The 16,079-nt window shown below is 43.8% G+C and overlaps 1 protein-coding gene and 1 non-coding gene across 2 annotated transcripts in view; one reads left to right on the forward strand and one right to left on the reverse strand.

The window, feature by feature from the left end:
- Positions 1–16,079, reverse strand: part of LOC126252114 (gamma-glutamyl hydrolase B-like) — a 191,389-nt gene that overhangs the window by 131,234 nt on the left and 44,076 nt on the right. The window lies entirely within an intron of this gene.
- On the forward strand, positions 6,508–6,591 carry Trnal-cag (transfer RNA leucine (anticodon CAG)). Its single transcript has one exon. It is a non-coding gene; the product is annotated as a tRNA-Leu (tRNA).

The raw sequence follows: 16,079 nt of genomic DNA on the forward strand, positions 1-16,079 counted from the left end.
TGGAATTCGATAGTAGGAAAACGGAGAGAAGGAAACGTAGTAGGTGAATGTGGATTTGGGAGGGGGGGGGGGGGAGAAATGAAGAGGAAGCCACCTGGTAGAATTTTGCACACAGCATAACTTGATCATAGCTAACACTTGATTACAGACGAATGGAACAACTGGTAGAAGGCGACCTCGAGGAAGATTAGTTTGGTTTCCGTAGAAATGTTGGAACGCGTGAGGCAATACTGACCCTACAAACAATCTTAGAAAATAGATTAAGGAAAGGCAGGCCTACGTTTCTAGCATTTGTAGACTTAGAGAAAGCTTTTGACAATGTTGACGGGGGCCGAAGTGGCCGTGCGGTTAAAGGCGCTGCAGTCTGGAACCGCAAGACCGCTACGGTCGCAGGTTCGAATCCTGCCTCGGGCATGGATGTTTGTGATGTCCTTAGGTTAGTTAGGTTTAACTAGTTCTAAGTTCTAGGGGACTAATGACCTCAGCAGTTGAGTTCCATAGTGCTCAGAGCCCAATGTTGACGGGAATACTCTCTTTCAAATTCTGAAGGTGGCAGGGGTAAAATACAGGGAGCGAAAGGTTATTTACAATTTGTACAGAAACCAAATGGCAGTTATAAGAATCGAGCGGCATGAAAGGGAAGCAGTGGTTGGGAAGGGAGTGAGACAGGGTTGTACCCTATCCCTGATGTTATTCAATCTGTATATTAAGCAAGCAGTAAAGGATACAAAAGACAAATTCGGAGTAGGAATTAAAATCCATGGAGAAGAAATAAAAACTTGGAGGTTCGCCGATGACATTGTAATTCTGTCAGAGACAGCAAAGGACCCGTAAGAACAGCTGAACGGAATGGACAGTGTCTTGAAAGTAGGATATAAGATGAACATCAACAAAAGCAAACGAGGATAATGGAATGTAATCGAATTAAATCGGGTGATGCTGACGGAATTAGGTTAGGAAATGAGACGCTTAAAGTAGTAAATGAGTTTTGCTATTTGGGTAGCAAAATAACTGATGATGGGGCGAAGTAGAGAGGCTGACGGCTATGGCAGAGATGGTCAACGAAAGCTCGAGGATTTTATTCGAACTGACGCGCTTGAAAAGCGAGATCGTTTTATTCACGAAGCCGTCGCGAAAGACTCCGAGAAGACTCAACGACGTACTGCCAAATCTACCTTGCAAAAGTGTATATAGCGAAGCCCTTCAAAACGTGTTTGATTTGATCTGCGATTAAAAAAAAAAAAACATTCAGAAGAAAAGTTCTAGTACATTACGAGATAGGTGATTTCGCAAGAGCCGGCCGCAGTGGCCGAGCGGTTCTAGGCGCTTCAGTCCGGAACTGCGCGACTGCTACAGTCGCAGGTTCGAATCCTGCCTCGGGCATGGATGTGTGTGATGTCCTTAGGTTAGTTGGGTTTAAGTAGTTCTAAGTTGAAGGGACTGATGACCTCAGATGTTAAGTCCCATAGCGCTCAGAGCCATCTGAACCATTTCGCAAATTCAGCTGGCACCCACATTCTCGTACAAATATCTTTCCCACACCTGATTATCTGTTATTATCAGCGCGCAACGAGAGGCACAAGGCCAAGGGAACAAACATTGTCATAAGTGCCCCTAATAAAGATATCAAGCAATTTTACAAGATAATGACACAGTGTGTAAGTGTGCTTTAACGCTTTCGAAGTGGCCATTCTGATGGTACGCCTACTGCGACTGTTTAAAAGCTATAACAAACTGAAATCCGTAACCAGTCGGAAATCATTTTATTAATATAGTACGAAGAGTTTCAAGCTTTTAACCTTCAGCTTCAGGTGCTTTTTATCTACGTTTGGTTAACAGTATCGGGATTGCCGTTCGTGTGGGTGATGTTATAGTGATTTAACAACAGAACAAACTAAAATTATGAAATGTAAGTGAAAATTTGACTCTGATCAAATGAAAACTCGCATTATAACATCTACAGAACTTCTGACATAATCCCAGCGAAATTTTCATTTACTCGTATTCCGTAATTTTAGTGCGACCTAGCGTAACGTCAGCTACATGGACGCCACCCCAGATGCTATGGATTGACCGTATCTCAAGATCATGATTAAAGCTGTGGAATACATCCTATGATCTTTAGCCGTCGCGAAAGTTTAGCGTTTGAATGTCAGGCCAGAGACCTAAGTTAGAAGTCAATATCCTGGCGTTTCGGCAGTTTTCTTGGTAGTAAATACAAGGTGCCCGTATGGTGACGCTTCACGTACGTGTACAGTGCCGTGGTTCGGTTTCTTATGTACAGTGTGTTTGAAAAAGAACTCCCTAGTTTTAATGTGTCCTAGAATCTGTATAAGGTGACATACAAAATGGTTCAAATGGCTCTGAGCACTATGAGACTTAACTTCTGCGGTCATCAGTCCCCTAGAGCTTAGAACTACTTAAATCTAACTAACCTAAGAACTCACACACATCCATGCCCGAGGCAGGATTCGAACCTGCGACCGTTGCGGTCGCGCGGTTCTAGACTATAGCGCCTAGAACCGCTCGGCCACAACGGCCGGCAAAGTGACATACACTCTTCTAGTTTGTGGTGTTTGATCCATCAACTCTCGACGTTTGGCTCCCCTGCCGTTGGCAGGTCTGCTTGATGTTGAGACGGCACCAGTGCTGTTTAGTTTCCTCTGTTCCCTCAGTTCAGTCCAGGCGTGAGTGCAGTGCACTGTAGAACAACTCTTTTCTGATGAGGCTACATTTCATGTCAGTGGACTAGTTAATCGCCATAACTGTCGAATTTGGGGGGGGGGGGGGGCGGCAGTGCATTCACACGAAGTTATTCAGCATCAACGTGACCCTCCCAAAGTTAACGTCTGATGCGGTTTGATGGAAGATCGTGTGATTGGTCCTTTCATTTTTAGAAGAAGAAATTAAACATTTGAAAATAACGCATTCTTCAAATTTTGAAATATATTCCCGACTGGGACTTTCACTCTGCAGCGGAATGTGCGCTGATCTGAAACTTCCTGGCAGATTAAAACTGCACGCCGGACCGAGACTCGAACTCGGGACCTTTGCCTTTCGCAGGGAAGTGTTCTACCGACTGGGCTACCCACGTACGATTCACAAGCTCTCCTCAGAGGTTCAATTCTGTCAGTACCTCGTCTACTACTTTTCAAACTTCACAGAAGCTCTTCTGAAGTTCCGGAGGAGACGAGGTACTGGTAGAATTGAAGCTGTGAGGAAGGTTGTAAATCGTGCTCAGTCGGGGTTTCTGGTAATTTCGTCAGTAACACAATCTTCTGTTGTATTTCTTTAACATCAGCATAAATGCAATGATTAAACTGTTTTTGTTTAAATCATTTCATGTATAAAATGCGTGCATGGTTGGTACATGTACTTAGTATGTATTGGGAAGCCGGCCGAAGTGGCCGCGCGGTTCTGGCGCTGCAGTCTGGAACCGCGAGACCGCTACGGTCGCAGGTTCGAATCCTGCCTCGGGCATGGATGTGTGTTATGTCCTTAGATTAGTTAGGTTTAACTAGTTCTAAGTTCTAGGGGACTAATGACCTCAGCAGTTGAGTCCCATAGTGCTCAGAGCCATTTGAACCATTTGTATTGGGAATGTGTAACATTGTTCCTTAATTAAATGTTTAAAAAATAAAAAAAAGTGTGTTCAGTCAGAGGGTTAGCTGCCCTCTGTAATAAAAAAACTGAGTTAATGTATCAACGATGAACTTCCACAAGTGTCATAGGACGTCCGCCACGAATAAATACAACGATCAATTACGAAACAAAATGTGATTTTAAAAAAAAGCCGGTAGAGTGCTTGCCCGCAAAGGGCAAAGGTCCCGAGTTCGAGTCTCGGTCCGGCGAGCAGTTTTAATCTTCCAGGAAGTCTGAACATATTACTTTGGGACCATTACATTTCCTGAAAAAGATATACGAACTAAAAATTTCAAGCTTGTTTCTGAAGGTATGTGTAGCTACGCGCTTCTTTTACATTCACCCTATGACTGTAGCTGAGGCAGGAAGGTCTTGTAGCAGTGTAGCACTCGGCCTCGCGTTAAAAACTGTAGCACTCGAGCTCGTCTTAAAAACTGTCTCTGATCAACCATGCAAAATTTCGGCATGCAAATAAATTCAAGGTCTTTTAACATAGAACATTCTAAACCCTTTCATCAAATCTCTCTGTGTAGTGAAGCCTTCATACTCAGCAGCTGCCTCTCACTACCTCTGTGTATGTCTCTCTTCTGCTGTCTCATTTTCCTCCCACCGATTTACAGTATATCCCACTGCCAGAGTCTCCTCTCTCGCTTACACTGCCACTTTTTGTTTTTCTTTGCCACTGCCATTGTCTCCACCATACCTCGCCAGCAAAAAATTCTGGGGGTGGGGTGGGGATGGGGGAGGAGTGGTTATACTTATCTTTTCCCCTATAATCACGTGCCTAAAAATTCGGTCCAAAAATGCACCCCCCCCCCCCTCTACACTTAAGGGTTAAAGTTGGCCGATCTGGGAGGATCCAGAACCCGACCCCCTCCCCAATCCTATGTATGGTGGCCACTCATCCCTCTTTTTCATTTCTACTGTCTCCTCTCTCTTTTCCTCCCGCTGCTTCTGTCCCCACGCTTATCTTTTTCTGTTTTACTGCCACTGTATTTCACTGACCATCACTGTCTCCTCTCTCTTTGGCTGTCACTTTTATTGTCTTCATTTCATCTCCCTTTCTTTTTCGCTGCCACTCTCTCTCTCCCACCCATCATAGTATAGTCTCCACTTGCTTTCTCTCCCCATTTGGCACTGCCTCCTCTCTCTTCCACCGCACTGACTCTCTACTGCTGTCTTTCAGCACAAAAAAGCGCGAAATATACTGTATTCACATGCCAAAATTTTCTGGTGAGGAAGGCAGTATGAGGACTCAGGCAGCTGCTGCCACTTTTTGTCAGAGTCTTTTCAAGAGGAACATACTCGCGCTTTTGTGCTCTGGCTGCAGTCTTTTTCCGCCGCTTTCCTTCTTTTCCTTGCTGCAGAAGCGTATGCAGCATGTATAAAACGAGTTTATAGCCCAGGAAAGTTTTGACAGTTTATTTATATACACCAACACATTTATTTACTTTGACGTAGATAAAAAACAAAAAAAGTGCGCATAAGATAAGGTTAACATAAAATATTTTGCTTTGCCTCTTTCTCAATATTTTGTTCACCGATCGCAATTCATCGATAATACTCGGCTTATTATTTGTTTCATAAAAGAGCAAATATGTGATTACAAATATTTTACTGAATCTGCAGTCTTTCCAGCTATATGTAATTTTTGAGAGTCGTTTTAAGTTCTTTTTAGGCATGTTAAGACTCGATTTTGCTCTGTTTTATTATTGCAGTACAACTTAGGGTACATTTGTATAGGCGTTTTACAGAGACAGTGCATCATAAAGTTTTATTGGTGAAAAAATTCTGATGAATAACAGTTTGATCACCTCAGAACCCCTGAAATTATTCTAGAACCCTCGTCATGTGTCCACGATGACAGTTAAAACTACAGTTACGTATCACACCGGATATTACGAATATTACGGTCTTGGTAGCGGATAATAATATCAAAAAAGTTAGCGAAGTTTTCCGATAATATCATCTTAAGAAAATATGGTAAAATTTTCGACGATTTGTCGTGAATAGAAATTACAGAAGTGGCCATTCCCACAACTGGTATTTTTCGTACCCAGAATAATGGTTTTTCGGGGTTTTCTCAGGAATCGCCTATTAACAAATGGTGCTGTTATAAGCCGCCTAAGGTCTACCCTAGAACACATCTAACGCAGAAGAACAAACCAACTTTCTCAATTTGCCGGGGGTGGAGAAAATGTGTAATGTTTATATTTTAACCTCCACTGTAAGATAGTTACAGTATGCCAATTCTTCCAATAGATCTGTAAATGGTCGCTAGGCAGAGCGCTGTCGAAAACAGTTAACCCTTATCTCTGTGATCAATAGCCCCCTGCAAATATGACCATTTGGTTGTTGGTTGGTTTGGGGAATGAAGGGACCAAACTATTGGGTAATCAGTCCCTATGACCTCCTGCAAAACCGCACTTTCACGCCCGACTTTTTTGGAACATATTGGTTCTGTACACTATCGAGCACAGATCGATGCCATTTATGAAGATACGCTTAGTGTTTAATAAGAATAGTATGTATTCTACATTTCACCCCGATGAGTATTTTTTTTAGTTCAAATATCCTCGAATTTGCATTATGTTTAAAACATGTCAAACCTTTCTTTCAAAATAGCAACAAAATCTGGTGCTATTTTTTCAGAAGAAGCCAAACACAGATCTTGCCCTTGGCCCAGTCCTTGCCCTCAGCGACGCTGCCACTTGCCTAACCCCCCCCCCCCCCCCACCACCACCACACCGACACCCCACCCTGCGGCCGCCTGTCATACCGACATGCCGCCCACAAGCGAGAGAAAGTGCTGCGTAAACTGAGGTGGCGGTTATCTCAATATAGCTTGACAAACGTTGGCTGAATGTCAGGATGGCCGAGCGGTCTAAGGCGCTGCGTTCAGGTCGCAGTCCACTTCTGTGGGCGTGGGTTCGAATCCCACTTCTGACAATAAATTTTTCTTTCATCTATTGGTTATCGCTCTTTGGTCTATTCTGAAAGGCATTTCAAACAATGCATGGTAACAGGGAGATGTGATTTTTCAAGCTCGTTTGAAGCGAATGTTGACCACAATAGATGGTTTAAGTAGGTCTTGGCTGATACCATCCCTCTTACTTGTCCAGTCGAACAAAGAGTTCCATTCCTAATGTCGATTCGCCGTTAAACTTTACTCCTTCACTTGTAATAACTATTTTTTTAGACCGTCATGTGAGTGCAAGCTGAAGAACTTTTCTGATCATGACCAGGAACTCTCCAAAAAGTTCAAAGTAACTGTACGCAACATTTCTAATACGTCAAAAATAAATGGGAATTTACAATAGATTTGAATGAGACTTAAAAACTCCTTCGCCGGAAGCGTTTTCTCGGTGACTTCTCAAAGTAATTACCCAAAAGCACATTGCCACAGCACTATCTGACTATCGCTCCGTGTTTATTCTTCTGGTGGTGTACACGACCTTAGAATATATCATCTACGACCAGCTTAACCACTTACTGAACTAGAAATAACCTGAGACTTATTCGCTGAACTTGATAATAATAAATTTGATTTTGTTGTGGAAGCGTAAGGTTTTGTATTTATGGGTTAATGTGCTTCAGTGGGCTGTCACAGACAATTTTTAAGAAATTTTATACAAGGTGTCCCAGGAGGAAAGGTCAATTTTCAGGGGTATGACAGGAACGATCATTTGAATCAAAAAAGTCTAGTAAACATTGACTATAAAGTGTATACCTTTAGGGCTATGAGCACTTCTTCATCTTCTATACAGTGAAACAAAGCTCTTCTACTGCACGTAATATGGACCACAACACGAAAAAATGCCCAGTAAACATGGGCTCTAAAGTGCGTACCGTAAGAGCTATGAGCACTTGTTCATCTTTAGTGCTATGAAACACATCTATTCTACCGAAAAAGTGCTCATAGTTCTTGAGGCATGCACTTCAGAGCCCACTTTTACTGTACAATCATCGACTGATGGTTCCTGTCCGATCCCTGAATACTGACAGTTCCTCCTGGAATATCCTGTATTCTTTATTTTTGTTCTGGGTGTTTTTCAATGATAATTGCACATTTTTGAGCTATAAACTGAAAATCGATCGGAAATGTGATTTTAACTTTCTTTTGTGTTTTTTCCTTTTTTTCGATATCAGGCAACTTTTTTGTGTGGCGAACTAGAAATTCGTGTTCAGCACTACAAAGCACAGATAGAAATAAGACAACGAAAGAGCTCCCCCAAAACTTACCGGCAAGGGTCGACTTTGAGTACCAGATGACGGGACTACGTAGACATCGCGGAGGCAGAGAAAGGCGACGAGTATCAGCGTGCTCCTAGTAGGCAAACTCGAGAGGCACCCCAGCATCCTTCCAGCGGCGGAATTGGCATTCCGTCAACCGAGGACCACAACAGCTAGCGGTGACAGATAAAGCCGTCAAGCTGCAGTTTTTAAGCTGACACAGGCTCCGATGCACAGTACATGACCAAAAGCATCCGGACACCTTTCAGTTGACTTGGATCCATCCTTCGCCTTTATGAAAATTTGAGGTCTCCTGAGGACACTTACAGTGAGGTATTTGAATGTCTGTGGTGGAATGACGACCCATTCTTTTTCAAAAGAGCCGAAAACAGAGATGGCAGTGATGGCAGTCCGCAGCGAAGTCGACGTTCTAATTCATCCCAAACTTATACTGTTGGTTCGGGTCCTGACTCTGAGTAGCCCACTGCAATTCAGGAACGTTGCTGCCTACAGACCGTTGGCTGACAGGTGCTGCTTTATGACAGGATATATTGTCAAGCAGACAAAAAATTTTTATTAAACATGATGGGGGGGGGGGGGGGGGTTACGTTTCCCAGGCATTTGTCAGACCCACAACCTGTCATCTGACTGTCAAAGGGTATAGCGCGGTTCATCACTCTAAATCACTTGTTTCCTGTCACCCACTGTCCAGCGGCGTCGCTTTTTGCACCACCTCAAGCGCCGCCTACCGGGACTGGACAAATGTGTGGCTCCCCTCCCACACTGTGCTAGTTAGATTGCTGATAGCACTGTGGAACTCACAAGTCATTCCTTCCGCTGATTTCATAAGATTATTTACAACAACCTTCCGCAGTGTTCAACGACCCCTGTCCTGCAGTACATGAGATCCGCATGCTCTTGGTTTACCTGTGGTTGTTCTTTCGCGTCTCCTCTTGGCACTCACATCGTCAAAAGTCGACGTGGGCAGCTCTATAAGCGCCGAGTAGTGCCTGATGGATTTGACACTCGTGTGACATTCGAAGACTGGTCCACGTCCTACTGTGCTCTCCTGACCGACCCGTTCTGTCGTCGCTGCTTCTCCACTGACAACACAACACTCCCACCTTCCTTTTCTACTGCTGGGATCGCCTCTCGTGCCAATTTCCGCATTGCATTGCCGTGTCCGGATGTTTTTGATCAGATGATGTAGTAGCACGATAACTGCGCAGAACTCATCACCCGCCCGTCAGGAAAACTGATCCTTAAAACGTGTGCCTTACTGTTCCGAATGTAAACAAACTCGTAACACAGGTACGGTTCGTACTTTTATATGTTCAACTGCAGCCCATCTGCCCGTGCTCTGTTGTGGTAACGATCAGAGCTTTGTATAGGGGAAGTATAGCCGTTCTTTATCCCTCCGCGTGACGCAAAGTGCAGTTTGTAATAGGCTATTTTCCCACATTAAAAATATGGTTTGATTACTATTCTGATTGATTACAACATTTAAATAGCATTTACGGTAAATATTCTAACAAAATATCTGTTATTTTTATTGTAAGTAAAGCTTAAAAATCATTAAATATCAAGATGTGGTCACGTGATCGAAAACGCTCTGTTACTGGCTGCTGCTCTGGTGACGCCACAGACTGGGAGTAAAAAGTGTGTTATAGGAGCGTCAGCCGAAGTTATGAGGTTTTTACGTACTTTTTCTGCAAACAGTTTAGCTATTTAGTGATGGAAAACTCAATTACAACTTGTAAATAACAATAGAAAGGAATTTTGTGAACGCTGACAGTGGAAACCTTGCGAAAATTGATGCGCCTTATGCTACACCCATTTAGAGCGGCGATATGTGCAACGACGGATATTCTTTTCCCTGCTCCGTGCAACATCATTAAATTAGCTCAAAACAAAGGAATTGTAGAATTGGACCAGTGTATTATAACTAGATTGCCGACAATCAGTCATGAGCTACGACCCAAAAAAAAAAAAAATTCTTGGCGAAAATTAGTGCCGATGTCCTCTCTACAAGGCCGTTAACAGAGACTGATTCTAGCGGTCGTTCAATGGTGTAGCCGGCACGGTAGCTCAGCGTGTTCGGTCAGAGCGTTAGCCGCCCTCTGCAATAAAAACTGAGTTTGTGGATCGACAGCGAACTTGTACAGGCGTCATGGGACGTCTGCCCCGAACAAATAGAACGAACAAAATGAGATCAACAAAAAGAAGTGGTGTAACGAATAGAGCGTCCGACTCTAGATACGAAAGTCACAGGCTCGAATCCTGTATGCATTATACATTTTTAAAAATTCTACACGAAATACGAAAATAGCGTTAGCAAGAACTGATTATAGCAGTTGTTTCGGTTGTGGGATGTATAATCTACATGGATACTCTGCAAATCGTATTCCAGTGTCTGTCAGAGGGTTCATCGAACCACCTTCACAATAATTCTCTATTATTCCAGTCTCGTACAGCGCGCAGCAAAAACGAACACCTATATCTTTCCGTGCGAGCTCTGATTTCTCTTACTTTAATATGATCATTTCTCCCTGTGTAGGTCGGCGTCAATTCGGAGGAGAAAATTGGTGATTGACACTTCGTGAGAAGATTCCGCCGCAACGAAAAACGCTCTTGTTTTAATGATGTCTACCCCAAATCTTGCATCATTTCAATGACACTCTCTTCCCTATTTCGCGATAATTCGAAACGTGCTGCCTTTCTTTGAACTTTCTCGATGTACTCCGTCAATCCTAACTGGTGAGGATCCTACTCCGCGCAGCACTATTCTAAAAGAGAACGGACAAGCGTAGTCTCGTCAGGAAATCGGTTACATTGTCTAAGTGTACTGCCAATAAAACGCTGTCTTTGGTTAGCCTTCCCATCAACTTTTTCTATGTGTTGCTTCCAGTGTAAGTGTTCATAACTCTAATTACTAGGTATTTAGTTGAATTTACGGCCTTTAGATTTGACTTATTTATTGTCTACACGAAATTTAACGGATTCCTTTTACCACCTCAAGCTTTTAGTTATTCAGGGTCAATTGCCGATTTTTGCACGATGCATACATCTTTTCTAAATCACTTTACAATTTATTTTCATATTCAGATGACTTTACTAGTCGATGAACGACAGCATCATTTGCAAACAACCTAAGACAGCTGCTCAGATTGTCTCCTAAATCGTTTATATAGATAAGGAACAGCCAAGGGCCTATATCACTACCTTCGGGAACGCCAGACATCGCTTCTGTTTTACTCGATCACTTTCCGTCAATTACTGCAAACAGTGACCTGTCTGACAGGAAATCACAAATTCAGTCACATAACCGAAACGATATTCCATAAGCAGGTAATTTGATTACAAGCCGCTTGTGAGGTACAGTGTCAAAAGCGTTCTGTATATCTAGAAATGCAGAATCAATTCGAAATCCCTTGTCAATAGCACTCAACACTGCGTGTCAGTAAAAAGCTACTTGTGTTTCATAAGAACGATGTTTTTTAAATCAATGTTGACTGTCTGTTAATAGCCGGGCTATGTGACCGAGCGGTTCTAGACGCTTCAGTCTAGAACCGCGCGACCGCTACGGTCGCAGGTTTGAATCCTGCCTCGGGCAATGATGTGTGTGATGTCATTAGGTTAGTTAGGTTTAAGTAGTTCTAATTTCTAGGAGACTGTTGACCTCGGATGTTACATCCCATAGTGCTCAGAGCCATTTGAACCATTTGTGTGTCAACAGACCGTTTTCTTCGAGGCCATTCGTAATGTTCGAACACAATATATGTTTGTTCCAAAATCCTGCTCTATATCGACGTTAATAATATGGGCCTGTAATTTACTGGATTACTCCTTCTGCCTTTCTTGAATATTGGTGTGACCTGTGCAACTATCCAGGCTTTAGGTACCGATCCTTCGTCCAGCGAGTGGTTGTATATGATTGTTAAGTATAGAGATATTGCACCAGCATACTCTGAAAGGAACCTAATTGATATACAGTCTCGATCGGTAGATATGCTTTTATTTAATGATTTAAATTGTTTCATTACCCTGAGGATATCTACTTCTAAGTTACTCATGTTGGCAGGTGTTCTTGATTCGAAGTCTGGAATATTTATTCCGTCTCCTTTGGTGAAGGAATTTTGGGAGGCTGTGTTTAGTAAATATGCTTTGACAGCACTGTCGACTGTAGTATTTCCATTGCTATCGAGCAGAGAAGGTATTGATTGTGTCTTGCCGCTAGCATACTTCACATACGACCAGGATATCTTTGGTTTTACTGCCTAGTTTCGTTATGGAAGCATTGAAGTCCGCGCTAAATTTCGAGGTTCTGTAAAAGATCGCCAAACTCAGAGATTTTGCTGCCGTTTAAATGTGGCATGTTTTTTTCGTTGTTTCTACAACAGTGTTCTGACCCTATTTATTTTAATTCAAGCCACATCTAGTCTACACTTATGTTATCAATTTGGAAAGAGTGGTGATTGTCTCTGAGGAAGGCGTCAAGCGAATTTTTATCTGCTTTTTTGAATAGGCATACACCACTGGCCATTAAAATTGCTACACCACGAAGATGACGTGCTACAGACGCGAAATATAACCGACAGGAAGAAGACGCGTTGATATGCAAATGATTAGCTTTTCAGAGCATTCACAAAAGGTTGGCGCCGGTGTCGACATCTACAACGTGCTGACATGAGGAAAGCTTCCAACCGATTTCTCATACACTAACAGCAGTTGACCGGCGTTGCCTGGTGAAACGTCGTTGTGATGCCTCGTGTAAGGAGGAGAAATGCGTACCATCACGTTTCCGACTTTGATAAAGGTCGGATTGTAGCCTATCACGATTGCGGTTTATCGTATCGCGACATTGCTGCTCCCGTCGGTCGAGATCCAATGACTGATAGCAAAATTTGGAATCGGTGGGTTCAGGAGGGTAATACGGAACACCGTGCTGAATCCCAACGGCCTCGTATCACTAGCAGTCGAGATGACAGGCATCTTATCCCCATGGCTGTAACGGATCGTGCAGCCACGTCTCGATCAAAATTGTTCAAATGTGTGTGAAATCTTATGGAACTTAACTGCTAAGGTCATCAGTCCCTAAGCTTACACACTACTTAACCTAAATTATCCTAAGGACAAACACACACACCCATGCCCGAGGGAGGACTCGAACCTCCGCGGGGAGCATGACTGCAGCGCCTAAGACCGCTCGGCTAATCCCGCGCGGCACGTCTCGATCCCTGAGTCAACAGATGGGGACGTTTGCAAGACAACAACCATCTGCACGAACAGTTCGACGACGTTTGCAGCAGCATGGACTATCAGCTCGGAGACCATGGCTGCAGTTATCCCTTGACGCTGCATCACAGACAGGAGTGCCTGCAATGGTGTACTCAGCGACAAACCTGGGTGCACGAATGGCAAAACGTCATTTTTTCGGATGAATGCAGGTTCTGTTTACAGCATCATGATGGTCGCATCCGTGTTTGGCGACATCGGTGAACGCACATTGGAAGCGTGTATTCGTCATTGCCATACTAGCGTAACACCTGGCGTGATGGTATGGAGTGCCATTGGTTACACGTCTTGGTCACCTCTTGTTCACATTGACGGCACTTTGAACAGTGGACGTTACATTTCAGATGTGTTACATCCTGTGGCTCTACCCTTCATTCGATCCCTGCGAAACCCCACATCTCAGCAGGATAATGCACGAACGCATGTTGCAGGACCTGTACGGGCCTTTCTGGATACAGAAAATGTTCAACTGCTGCCCTGGCCAACACATTCTCCAGATCTCTCACCAACTGAAAACGTCTGGTCAATGGTGGCCGAGCAACTGGCTCGTCACAATACGCCAGTCACTACGCTGGATGAACTGTGGTATCTTGTAGAAGCCGCATGGGCAGCTGTACCTGACACGCCATACAAGCTCTGTTTGATTCAATGCCCAGGTGTATCAAGGCCGTTATTACGGCCAGAGGTGGTTGCTCAGGGTACTGAGTTCTGAGGATCTATGCACCCAAATTACGTGAAAATGTAATCACATGTCAGTTCTAGTATAATATATTTGTCCAATGAATGCCCGTATATCACCTGCATTTCTTCTTGGTGTAGCAATTTTAATGTCCAGTAGTGTATTTTTCGTTTATTTGTGGAGGATTTGGGAGTTACAGTATTCAGTCTCGCTACCCCTGTTCACTAATATCTGTATCTGTTTTGATGCTCGTTGTTACTTCAGGATTATTTGTTCGTAAGAGGTCAAGTGTCTTTTCACAACCGTTTACTATTCGAGTGGGCTCACGAACTAACTCCTCGAAATAATTTTTAGAGAATGTGTTTAGCACAATGTCGCATAATGTTTTATACATACCTCCGAATTTAAACATGTATTTTCGCCAAACTATCGAGGGTAAATTGAAGTCAGCACCAACTATAATTGTATGAGTCTGGTACGTGTTTCAAATTAGACTCATATTTTCTTTGAACCTTTCAGCAATTGCATCATCTGAATTGGAAGGTCGGTAAAATGATCCAATTATTATTTTATTACGATTGATAAGAATGAACTCTACCCATACTAACTCACAGAGACTATCTGCTTCAATTTAGCTACAAGGTAAACTACTCTTTAACAACAACAAACACGCCACTGCCAACTATATTTAGCCTATCCTTTCTGAACGCTGTTAGGCCTTTCGCAGAAATTTCGGCTGAACTTATCTCCGGCTTTAGCCAGCTTTCAGTGCTTATACCGATTTGAGCAACAGTGCTTTCTATTAGCGCTTGGAGCTCTGGTACTTTCCCAACACAGCTACGACAATTTACAACTGTTATGCCGATGGTTACAGGAGCTACGTTCTTCCTAAGTTCTATCTGCTCCCTTTGAGACAGAAGCCCTTTTTTTGTTTCCCCGAGACTCTCCAACCTAAAAAACCGCCCAGTTCACGCCACACGGCACTGCTACCCGTGTAGTCGCCTCCGGCGTGTAGTGGACTCCTGAGCTATTCAGTGGAACCAAAACCCAACCACCTTATGGCGAAAGTCGAGGAATCTGCAAACTACACTGTCACTGAACCGTCTGAGTATCTGATTCAGACTCTCCACTCGGTTCTGTGCCAGATGTCTGCAATCGGTCCTGTCGACTGTGCTGCAAATGGAAGAAGCAAGATTGACAGCCTGTACCACTTCTGATAGCCGCTCGAAAACAGAGAGAATCTCTTCCAATCCAAAGAGACACCCGTTGGTACCGGAAGTGAGTCACCACCTGTAATTGGGTGCACCGTGTGCTCTTCATGGCATCCAGAATTACCTGTTTCACGTCTGGAATGACTCCACCTGGCGTGCACACGGCGTGCACATTGGCTTTCTTCTCCTCGTTGAGAACCATGCCACTAAGTGGCCCCATAACGCGACTTAACACTGGAGCTCGCAACTACCAGTAATCCCACGCTCTACTGCCCGGATCTTGTAGGCTGAGAGGTTTCCTCTGAAACAGGACAGGCGACGGCATCTGGCCGTCGGACAGTGTCAGCCACAGACAGCACGTGGAACCTGTTTGTCAGACTAACGAGGGAGGCATCACGTTCGGCCCCCTGGTAAGTCTTTCGCCGCCTGCCACGCCCCGGAGGCGACCTCCCGTTAGACTGCGGGTGAGGGGTCAACCTCAGTGCGAGCAGTAACTGGGCTGGACGATCGGCGGACTCAGGTGTGCTGGATGTCCGTTGGATGCCCACAACAGTGATGCCCATCGACTGCAGCGTCAAGCTGTGAAACCAAAGCCATCACAGCGTGGAGTTGCTACTCTCTTTCAGCACAAAAAGGGGTGAAAATGAGCGAATGTCAGAATTTTTGGTGAGGGATGCGGAATGAGGATTGAGGCAATGGTTCCCCACTTTTCTGTCAGAGTGTATTAAAGAGGATCATATTCGCTTCTGTTGTTTTCTGGCAGGAGAATTTTTCCGCTGTTTCCTTTCTTTCCACTACTACAGTAGGGTGTGCTGCTTTTATAACGCGAATCCTATTGGTCAATAAAATTTTGACAGTTTATTTACATATTTCGATGCGTGTAATTTGACACACACTAACAGCCAGTAAGTATACATAAGATAGGGTTAACACAAAATCGTTTCCTTTTCATTTTTTCTTACGATTTGTATTATTAAGAGCAAAAAGGTTATTAGAAATATGTTACTGGATTTGTACTT

This window comes from Schistocerca nitens, chromosome 4 (assembly GCF_023898315.1).
Source record: "Schistocerca nitens isolate TAMUIC-IGC-003100 chromosome 4, iqSchNite1.1, whole genome shotgun sequence".
Taxonomy (NCBI): Eukaryota; Metazoa; Arthropoda; class Insecta; order Orthoptera; family Acrididae; genus Schistocerca; species Schistocerca nitens.